Source organism: Sapajus apella, unplaced genomic scaffold, assembly GCF_009761245.1.
Source record: "Sapajus apella isolate SASKATOON/1434 unplaced genomic scaffold, GSC_monkey_1.0 scaffold72, whole genome shotgun sequence".
NCBI classification, from domain to species: Eukaryota; Metazoa; Chordata; class Mammalia; order Primates; family Cebidae; genus Sapajus; species Sapajus apella.
This window is the reverse complement of record NW_022437012.1, coordinates 9,661,526-9,672,095: the sequence shown is the minus strand read 5'-3', so window position 1 is coordinate 9,672,095 and position 10,570 is coordinate 9,661,526. Positions and strand designations below refer to the sequence as shown.

General features: G+C 41.5%; 1 protein-coding gene across 8 annotated transcripts in view; it reads right to left on the bottom strand.

Annotated features, from left to right (window-relative positions):
- The window catches only part of MGAT5 (alpha-1,6-mannosylglycoprotein 6-beta-N-acetylglucosaminyltransferase), a 325,249-nt gene that overhangs the window by 157,087 nt on the left and 157,592 nt on the right, over window positions 1-10,570 (bottom strand). The window lies entirely within an intron of this gene.

Sequence of the window (10,570 nt, the reverse complement as noted above, 5' to 3'; positions counted from 1 at the left end):
GCAGGGGAGGGAGGGAGAGAGAGAGAAAAAAAAAGGAAGGAAAGGGAAAAATAAGAAAAGGAAGGGAGGAAGAATACAGAGGCAGATATGTAGAAGAGGGAAGAAAAGCAAGGGAGCAGAGCATTTACTCTTAACATTTGTGAGCTTAAATGTTATGTCCCCTGCATACTTATACTAAAATCACAGCACAAGTAACCAGCCTAGTGCTTGGAACCAAGTGCCCACTGATAATGTATTCATTTGCAATTTAATGACTCGACCACCCATTTTCAATTTTCATATTTTCCATTCACTGAGTAGTAATGATTATTATATACATGTTATAAAAACATTCAAGAGAAGCAAGGGTGCACAGTGATACCCAAAACGAATTGTAATGAAATGAGAACAGGCTACCTTTCACGTGTGAAGGTACCTTTCACATGTTAAGGACCCACACTCCCTGGAGGCACGCTTGCTAGCTATTTTTCCCAGTGACAACAATGGATTTGCCCTACACCAGGCACAGATCTGTGAAGGTCCATGACCTCCATCTGATATCTATTTGGAGAATCCTACCTTGAAGCCTGGCCTTCTAAATACCTGCTTCTACTCATCACAGGTCTGTGGCTCAGCTGCATGGGGTTTCAAAGAGCTGCAAGAGCAGTGAGTCCTATAACATACTTTGATAAAGATCCTCTGCATGTCATTCAGAGTCTATAGCACAACCACTGGTTACAAGAGCTACCCCTGCTCAGGGTGTTAACACCAGGTGTGGCCCAAGGCAAAGAACATAGATCCTAATGGGAAAAACAAGAAGACAAACAAAACACCATCATACCCAGTAATGACTGGCAGGGCAAAGGTGAGGGATAGGAGGAGCTAAACCAGAATTCTACTAAAATCACAGAAGTTGAAGGCCTTAAGGAAAGCCCAAAGCCCCTAATTTAAAAACTAAAGAAACCAGAACCTGGCTTAATCCCCACGTTTAAACTTTCAGTTAGCAGCAGACCTGGCAACAGAAACCCGTTCTCCTTTTACTCAATGTATCTTGTGGGACTGAAGAGAGTCAGTTGTTTCACTTGTGAACTGAGGCACCTGAATCAAACCATTCCTCTTTGACCTTCACTGACCTCCTTCCGAAGAGGAGAGACTTGAGAGGATTAAATGAGATGCTATATGTGAAGCAGAGTCAGCACTGAGCAAAAGGCCTTGAGTCTCAGAACGCGTTTTCCTATTTCTCAATTCCAGATGCTCTCTACATATCAGTAAATACCTTCCCTAAGGTACACTTAGTTCTGACGACCCAGACACAATCTGAAAACCACACACTACTGCTATGATATTCACTAAGTTGATAGTCACTAAATTAGGCAATAGTTGCCTTGCAAGATAAAGAAATGTTTCATTTTAAAATTCATTATCAGTGGGCCCAACCCTTTTAAAAATTAGAAATGCCAATCTCCAGACAAAAAAAAAAGAGAAGGTAATCATATATGCCAACCAGGCCTGACAGAACCACTGAGTGAATGAATTTGAGAGGGAAACATTCTAGAGAAACAATCACGGAGAGCTCCAGAATGAACCAGACTCTGACTGCCAATATAAAGGGAGAGACGAGGCATTATACTTAATGCCACTTGAGTGACCACCAAATATAAAACATCAAAAGATTCTAGCAGGGCCCAAACTTTACAAGCTTCTAGGGAAAACTGACTAAGCGAGTAGTCATAGCAGCTGTTATCACACTTAAATATGAGCTCTCTGAGGTGAGGTCTTTTTGTGTATTTTGTTTTGCATTATGGTCCTGGCACCTAGAAGAGGCTCAATAAGCACTTACTGTGTCCCATAACTGATTCTCAAACTCCATATAGCCAATTTGATCCTCAAGTGGGCTTCCTCTGCATGGCTCATCTGAGAGAAGTTCTGCCATGCTTTCTTTTTTTTTTTTTTACCACAACTGTAAAGCCCTGGAGAAACTGGCTTGGCTTTGCAGCTCAATCTTGCCCATGTTTCTCTACTTATAGCAGACACTAGATAGAGATAAGCCAGAGGATCAGCAAGCCTCTCTGTCACAGCAATCAACTCTGCTTGACCACCCTGTCAGTGCTGTTTTCAGGGGGAGCACCCCTTGTAATGTAAAACCAGCCATGGAGGCAGCATGTCCAATGCAGAAATGAAGGATGATCTGGAGAGGTTTTAGAAGAACAATTTCTATGACCAAAGACAGTACAAACCAAACTGTATGAAATGACTAAAGACAGGAAGCAATACCTCATGTTTGCACGTGGAAGAGACACAGGAAGAAGAGTGTAAGAAAGGAAGAGAACAAGCAGACCATCAGTTCCCGATCTGCTGCACACTAAGTGCAACTGTCCTCACCCTTGTCCTCAACCTATTACCTACTTTAATTCTCCACGAAGGCCCCAGAGACTGCTGAGTGGCTCTTACTAGACAACTATCATCAGAGTAATTTTTAAAAGTGACCGTTCTGGCCAGAAATGTTAAAAGTAGCAAAACTAAGAATGCACAATAATGCAACAAGTGGCCAAGATCAAGCTGGTGGAAGCAGCTCTTCTCCAAATCACCTCACTGTTTCAAGTGTGCTCTTTTGGAAAGATGGGATGCACACAAGAACACACGAGTAGGACTATCAAATACCTCACAGTGTGCCTTGAATCTGCATGATATGGAGAGCTCTCCAGCTGGTAAGTCCTGTGTCAGGGGTAGGTCCCCAGGATCACTTCCAAGTTCCATGATTTGCTAGGAGGACTCACAGCACTCAGCATATATACTCACAGTACATATCCATGAGTATGTATTAACAGTCAAGATTATAGCAAAAAGATACAAAGCAAAATCAGGAAAGGGAAAAGGTGCATGGGGCAACTTCCAGAGACCAGGTGTAAGCTTCCAAGAGTCCTCTCCCAATGGAATCAAATAGGACATGCTAAATTCCTCCAGCAACGAGCTGTGAAAACAAATGTGGCTTACCAAGGAAGTTCATTAGAGATTCCAGATCTTACTGAGTGTTGGTCACTACATCTAACATGTGCCAAGATTCCAGACTCCCAGAAGGAATAAAGGTGTTTAGCATAAACCATATTATTTGCACAAATGGTTGAAGCATAGTCAGTCACTCATAATCAGGGTATGGTAGGAAACTGGATATCCAAGACCCAAATTCTCAGATGCTAGTCCATGGTTAGTCTTGCAAGCAGACCTTTCTAAAGACAGCAGTATCAGGCCTATTATGCTGACAACTTAAAGCAGAGTCCTACAACCACATCAAAGTTCCTCAACATCTATATGCACACAACACACAGTGTTCCGACTCAGGTAGTACACAGAGACTAGCAGGAAGCAGCTGGCTGATGGCTTTGTGCCCAGGCCACTACCAAGAGGCACTATTGGCAAGCACTTAGGAAGGGCCACAGGAGAGAGATCAGCACCCTAGAAGAGAAAAGTGTTCCCCAAGAGCATGCAGCCCAGCAATGGTTGCCTTCTCCAAGTCAGAGGGAGCAAGACAGGCCCAGGGAGCAGAAGAGCAGTCCTGCCAAGCAAAAGCCATGTGGGAAGAGGAAGAGAGACAGCCAAACTGGGGTGCCCAACCCCCAGGACAAGCAATGCCCTTGAGGAGCAAGTCTGGGTCCTGAAGAGGATGGAAGTGATGCCCACACAGGGGGACGCAGAGAAGCCACAGGAGAAAGACTGGGGCCCTAGAGACAAGGGAGATGAAACACGCCCAAAAAAGACTGGTAGTTTAACCATGTGCCAAGTCTTTCAGCTTCTAGGTGTTAACCACTGGCTTCCACCCTCTGGTTGGTTTTTTAATGTAATGTGTTTTACAATGCTGTGAAAACAGTGACAATGAGAGGTTTGAGCAGGTAAAGCCCATTTTGTACATCTGATATTTCCAGAAGGTATGGGAGTAGGGGAAAGGGAGAAGAGTGGGAAGGGAAATGGGTGGCTGTCAGGCGAGAGTGTGGCTACAACAGCAATATTTCTGGAAACCAGTTATCTGGGGAATTCACAGGAAGATAGGCTGACGCAAGTATTACACTCACATACATCATTTGAAGAAAGATGCCTGCCATTGTCATTTATTGGTTTTTGCAGATGGCATGACACCCGTGCTTATAAGTTTTTATTCATAAGAAAATGAACCATCAATTTTAGGAAGCCTTTGCAAATACTTACATGGTATCAAGCACCACCAAACTAACATCCAGTTGAGGGGTTGACCTTTTCTTTTTTTTTAAGAGTCAGATGGTAAATATTCTAGATTAGCTGGCCACACACTCTCTGTATCAACTGCTCAACTTCTGACATTGTGGTGTGAGTAGCCACAAGCAACACGTCAACAAAGGAACATGTCTGTGTTCCACTATGACTTTATTTACAAACTGGACTAGATTTTGGCCAACAGGCCATCATTTGCCAATCACTGATCTAATTCCTATATGGAACTCTTTAGGCAGAAACAGTCTAAATGCTCTTGAATGGCCATTTAGGTTATTTCTGTGGAACTGATGTTGAGCCATTTGATAGGCAATGTGTATCATGTGCTCGATAAAGTGTTTCAGGTGCCGCCATCCTCACAAGAAACTACCAGAGCCATGTCGCGGAGACAAAACTACACCAAATCAGCAAAAATAAAAGAGGCCTTTATTTCTCTTGACATCAGCAAGAGAATTATAACTTTGGTAAGCACTTGAGAATAAAAACCAAAGACAGACATGGACAGAAAATTCACAAAATATACAAATCCCATAAAACATATAGAAAACATCCAGCCTCTCTAGCAATCAAAGAAACAAATGTAAAATATCATTTTCCACTTATTATACTGGTACATTTTTCAAAGGAAAATACCAAGTATTTACACAGAGGATGTGAGACAGGATATTCATACATTATTGATCAGAGTATAACTAGTAATGTCTATCAAGTCTTAAGATGCTTTATACTCTAGCCTTCTAGTTATAAATAGCAAAGTCTTATTTTCTAGGGAGATTGAACCAAAAAAGGCTCTGGACTCAGAACAGTGGAGAGGGTAGAAAAATGGAAGCGAGTTCTCTACAACAAATTTTAAAAGGTCCCAGTCTCTAGCTTTGAAGCAAAGTTCTGGCAGCCTCTGGGCAGGAGGCTAAAGGATCCATCTACGGGGAAACTAACCAGGCGCAGAAAAGACTGAAATAGACATTTCAGGTCTCACATCATCTATGGTTCCCTAGGAGGTGCCCCAGCAGCTGCCAGCCCTCACTCACAGCCAACCTCACCCTCAAATACGAAACAGCACTACCAATCACCAGATATGTGAGAAAACATTCTCACACAAAAGAAAGAAAAGTGAACACAAACTGAAAGAGGAAAAGAAAAAACAGACAGTACAGAAAACAGAATTTAACAATATTTTAAAAATATAATATCTGACAGATGAGCGAATCTTGATTCATGAAACCAGAGCAAGACCAGGATTTTTGTTTTTTAAAAGACCTTGAGAGAACAAGAACTCTTGGAAAGGAAGACTAAAATAAAAGAATTAAATTCAGAAGAGGAGATGGATGTAAAGTTGTGAAACTCTTACAGAAAATTCAGCCAGAAGATGAACAGAAGGGTAACAGGAGAGAAAAGTGATATGATAGTGTTGTACCAGAGCGAGCATAGAAAATCAACACTAAGACAAAAGTATGCCAAATTGCAGGGTCTTTATTGCCGGCAGCCACGGAGGACTCATATCTCTCCAACCTGTGGCCCTGAAAGGAGGGTGTCAAGACCTTTTATGCTCGTAAACCATCTCCTGGGCAGGGGTGGGGGCGAGAGGCTTTGGACATTCCAAGGGCCTTTGGACATTCCGAGAGCCAGTGAACTTTGGACATTCTGTAAACCACCTCCTGGGCAGGGATGAGGGTGGGGGTGAGAGTCAGTGTGAGGGGCTTCAGACATTCTGAGGGCCAGGGGACTTTGGACATTCCGATTGTTACTTAAGTGGCTCAAAGAAGTCAAGGTAAGTGTTAGTTTACACATTGCCTGGGTAGGGTGGAAATTACAGACCTTAGTTACTTATTAGGGGCCAAGATGGCATGGGTTTGGACTGCTTGCCTGTCACATCAGGGTTACAAGAGCAGTTTCAACAGAAAGCCGAGGTATGGTTGAGGTATGCAGTTTTATGGGGCTTTTACCATGTCACAACAGAAGGAGTGGGATTAGGGCCCCAATGTGCACAATCCACCCAGTGAGTTCTAGAAGGAAGACTGTGGGGAGATGAGACGAATAAACAGTTCACAAAAATTTCCCAGACAAGAAAGATATCACAGAAGAGTCAGAATAAGAATGAAATGTGGTCCATACCAGGTACAGGAAACAACAGAACAGAAGGTAGTACTCAAATCCTACCAGCTTCCAGAAGGCCGAAAGTCACATCCAGGGGTGGTAATGCCTCTGGACTTTGCAAAAATGACTCTGAAAGGCAGAAGTCAAAGGAACAAGATCTTCACATTGATAGAGAAAAACATGTTCAAACCTAGAATTTTATATGCAGCAAATGTATTATTCAAGTGGGAAGGCAGAATAAAGACGTTTTCCAATATTCAAGAAATCTCGGTCGGGTGCAGTGGCTCATGCCTGTAATCCCAGCACTTCCGTAGGCTGAGGCAGGCACATCACCTGAGGTCAGGAGTTCAAGACCAGCCTGGCCGACATGGCAAAACCCCTTCTCTACTAAAAATACCAAAATTAGCCAGGCACCTGTAATCTCAGCTACTTGGGAGGCTGTGGCAGGAGAATTGCTTGAACCTGGGGGAGGGGGAGCGGGGGCCACACAGAGGCTGCAGTGAGCAGAGACTGTGCCACTGTACTCCAGCCTAAGTGACAGACGAAGACCCCATCTCAAAAAAAGAAAGAAAGAAATCTCATAATTTCCCCCCATGTACCTTCTTCTCTCAGAAAACTACTACAGGATAAGGCAAGAAACCAACGAAGAGGAAGATATGGAATCTAAGAACTACAAGGCCCAGCACCAAAGAGAGGAAAGGCATTGGAAACAGTCAGTGCCAGGACAACTGTACAGCAGGCCCAGGATACAGCCAGGCCAGCCTGCAGCAGGAGGGCAGAAGGCGTCAGGAAGACGACCACTGAGTAAAAATCCACCTGGTAAACTATCTGATCTGTGGGCCACAGTAAGAAGGGTTCTCTGATGGAATGTTTAGGGCTGAATTTTGGTTAGGATAAGAAATTTTGTGTGCTTTGTTCACTGATGTGTGCCTTTCATACATTGTGATATGCTACACAATGAAATGAAGTTCTTACGTTTGCATAGTTTTGATTAATTATGACAATATTTACTAATTATTTCACACAGAAAATAGCGTGAAATTAGTAAATATTGTCTTAATTAATCAAACTATGCAAACATAAGTAAATTATTAACTCTGGACAAAACAGAAAGATGTATCAGAATGGCAATTTACTATCATCCTATTTTATTTTAGCAGGTGGTTAAGCAGTGTCCTTATCGAGTAAGGACTGACCACTAATCTGACCCCAACAAAATTTAGGACATTCTGATTCTAGGAAACAGAAAGGAGCCATGTGGGACAGGGGTTGCTGGCAATGGTGGCAGTGTCAGAAAGCTAAATTCCCATCTTCCATAACGGAAAATCGGTGGATAACCTCAAAAAAAGCCAGATGAGGAAAAGCAACATAAACATGTTATTGAGAAATATGAAAATATATTACTGGAAGAAACAGGAGTTAGAAGTATTTGTGTTTGAGGAACAAAAGTCAGGGTAAGAAGGAATAAAGTATATCGCAGAATACTGATTTTGTTTTGACTTTTAGATTTATACTTTAAAAATTATATACATGCACTAATTTGATAGAAATAAATATTAAACTTAAAAAGGGCTTCTACCCTTTGACCTAGCCATTCTGTTTCTAAAAAACTCTCCCAAGAGAATAATGCAAAGATTTACGTTCACCACAATGATCTTTTTAACAGAAAAAAAAAATTTGAGAACATAGTTAATAAAATATTATGTGCTGATTTAAAAATAAAGTTTTTGAAGAATAAAGAGAACACTTCCTTAAAAATCAAGATTTTAAAATCAAGAGCATACTTATAATGTTTATGCAATATACACACAGAAAAGAGCTGGAAAGAAATAACCATCTAACAGTCAAGTGCTCTAGAAAACAGGATTGTGAGACGTTTTTTTCCTTATTCTTTTCTGTATTTTCCAAATTTCCTGCAATAGCTTGGCCTTAACTTATCAAGCATTATAAAAAGTGTTTCTAATTTTTAAAGCAGAAGAAGAATTGAAAAAGATTTCGATATTTCTCTAGAGACAATGGCCTCACTTAAAATATATAATGGTAAAGAAGAAAATCAAAGGGCAATCAATATACAATAGCAAAAAGACCAAAACAAACAAACCAAAAAATCAAAACTCACAAAATTAAGTATGCTTAACACCTAAAACATTTACAACAATATCCAAATGACCAGAAAGGTTTGGACTCTTGGGTTATCTTCCATTCTTGAGCCTTGAACTATTTTCATTTTTAAAAATGCCACGTTACCTTCTGATGTGATACACAATTAAATACGATTGTCCCAGCAGTGGCCGCATCTTTGGGCACATTAGAGATGCACCAGCCAGGATCTGAACCTTGGCTCAGATGTCCACCATTTGGAGCAGATTATGCATCATCTCCTACCCTGATACTCTTTGTCTATTCAATTGAAGTAACTGTTCTGCAGGTTTGATCTGAGGGAAGAACTAATAAAATATTTTAAAGTTATTATTTGTGCCTGGGACATAGAGATCTCTCATAAACAGAGGCTTTTTTTTTCTATTTTATGAACACTCTACCAATCTAATATGTTTAGCATACAGGGTTGCATGCAGACTATGTACTGCATTCCAGAAAGCACCATTCATTTAGACCAGGGGTTGGCAAACTTTTTCAGTAAAAAGCCAGAGAGTAAATATTTTCAACTTTGTGGCCCATATGGTCTCCTTCACAACTACTAAACTCTGCAGTTGTAGTATGAAAGCAGCCACAGACAATAAGTAAACAAATCGGCATGGTTTTATGTTCTAATAGAACTTTATAAATTTAAGTAGTGGACTGGATTTGGCCCATGGGCCACAATTTGTTGACCCCTGACAGGCTATGTGAATGTAGCCCACTAGAACAGTATGGCAGCTAAAAGTTCCAGCACTAGAATTGCTGAGATAAATCTGGAGAACCATCCACAAAGAATTTTGGAAAGCTGCAATCTCCCATTTGGGGGAAATGTTAGAACATCTACATCTTTTCCACTTATAAAAGCTCATGAATCTCTGGCTCTGAAAGAGGAAAAACAAAGATTAGGTGATTTGCTGAAGATCTCAGCATCAGTTCTGTCAGCAGTGGACCTAATCCCAGCCTCCTAAACCCTGACCCTACATTTCTTCTCTAGGACTCACAGTCCCTAGCCTGGAATTCCTCAATCTGTGGCCATTTTACATTCTCAACTCTAATTGCTACCAATCACAAATTTCTGAGACAGCCTAGTGCAGTGATGTATCCTTGCATCACACAGAGAGAACCCAGTAGCCAGGAGAAGCTGTATCGTTCTCCTGTTAAGAACAGGACCTAGTTTAGGTCAAGCCTCATAAATACCAAGAAGACCAATGACAACTTCATGATGGGATTCTGAAGCCTCAAAGCCACACACCCACATTCTCCAAACTGAGAAGATTTTCTGTAAAAAACGGATACTACATTCCTCAACAATGGCTTTAAGTGTGAATAGAGACAAGCACCTACAGACAAGAAGTTGACCGCTGTAAAACTCCACACCCACTTCATGATTGAAACTCCAAACCCTACCCCAAATGTGTGATCCTTCTGTTAAATCCTGATTTTATTTAACTCTTTCTTCAATGGATGACTAGAGCCTGCTCCTGCTTTGGTGCCTCTAACATAATTTTTGAGGCTCCTTCATTTTGGTTAAAAACTTGTAGAACAAAGGCACATAAAGACCCTTTGAAAACCATCTGCCGAAACCATATTTTGCTAGTTATAGCAACAGCCAGTATTTACTGAGCACTTACCATGTGCCAGCCCTCCGCAAACACTTTCTTAGGTGGTCCCATGAGCTAGTTTCTGCTGTACAGATGAGAGAACTGAGACTTAACCTCTCTAAAAGACTTCACCACAGTGGCACCACCGCGGAACTCAGACTTGAACCCCAGCAGCCTGCATCTATACTGCACACTTACGTCTCATCATATGTTGAACCACTCAATTAACACATCCAGACCTTCCTGTGGTTCCAACACTACTCTCTTGAAAGTCCAGTCTGAGCCTAGCAGAAACATAAATGACAGATGATACAGTAAATGGTCTTTTTGTTTTTTAATTTTGGTTTTAATAGGTCTCCTTCTGTATTAGGATTAAAAGGGCCCAAAAGTGGTTCTTAAACATGCCCAGGAAGAATGAGCCCCAGGCTGTTGTGCAGACAGATCCTTCCAGCAGCTAGCTGGAGAGCCCCAGGCCTCTCTCACTGAGTAATATGGGTCTCTGCTCAGTCTCTCTT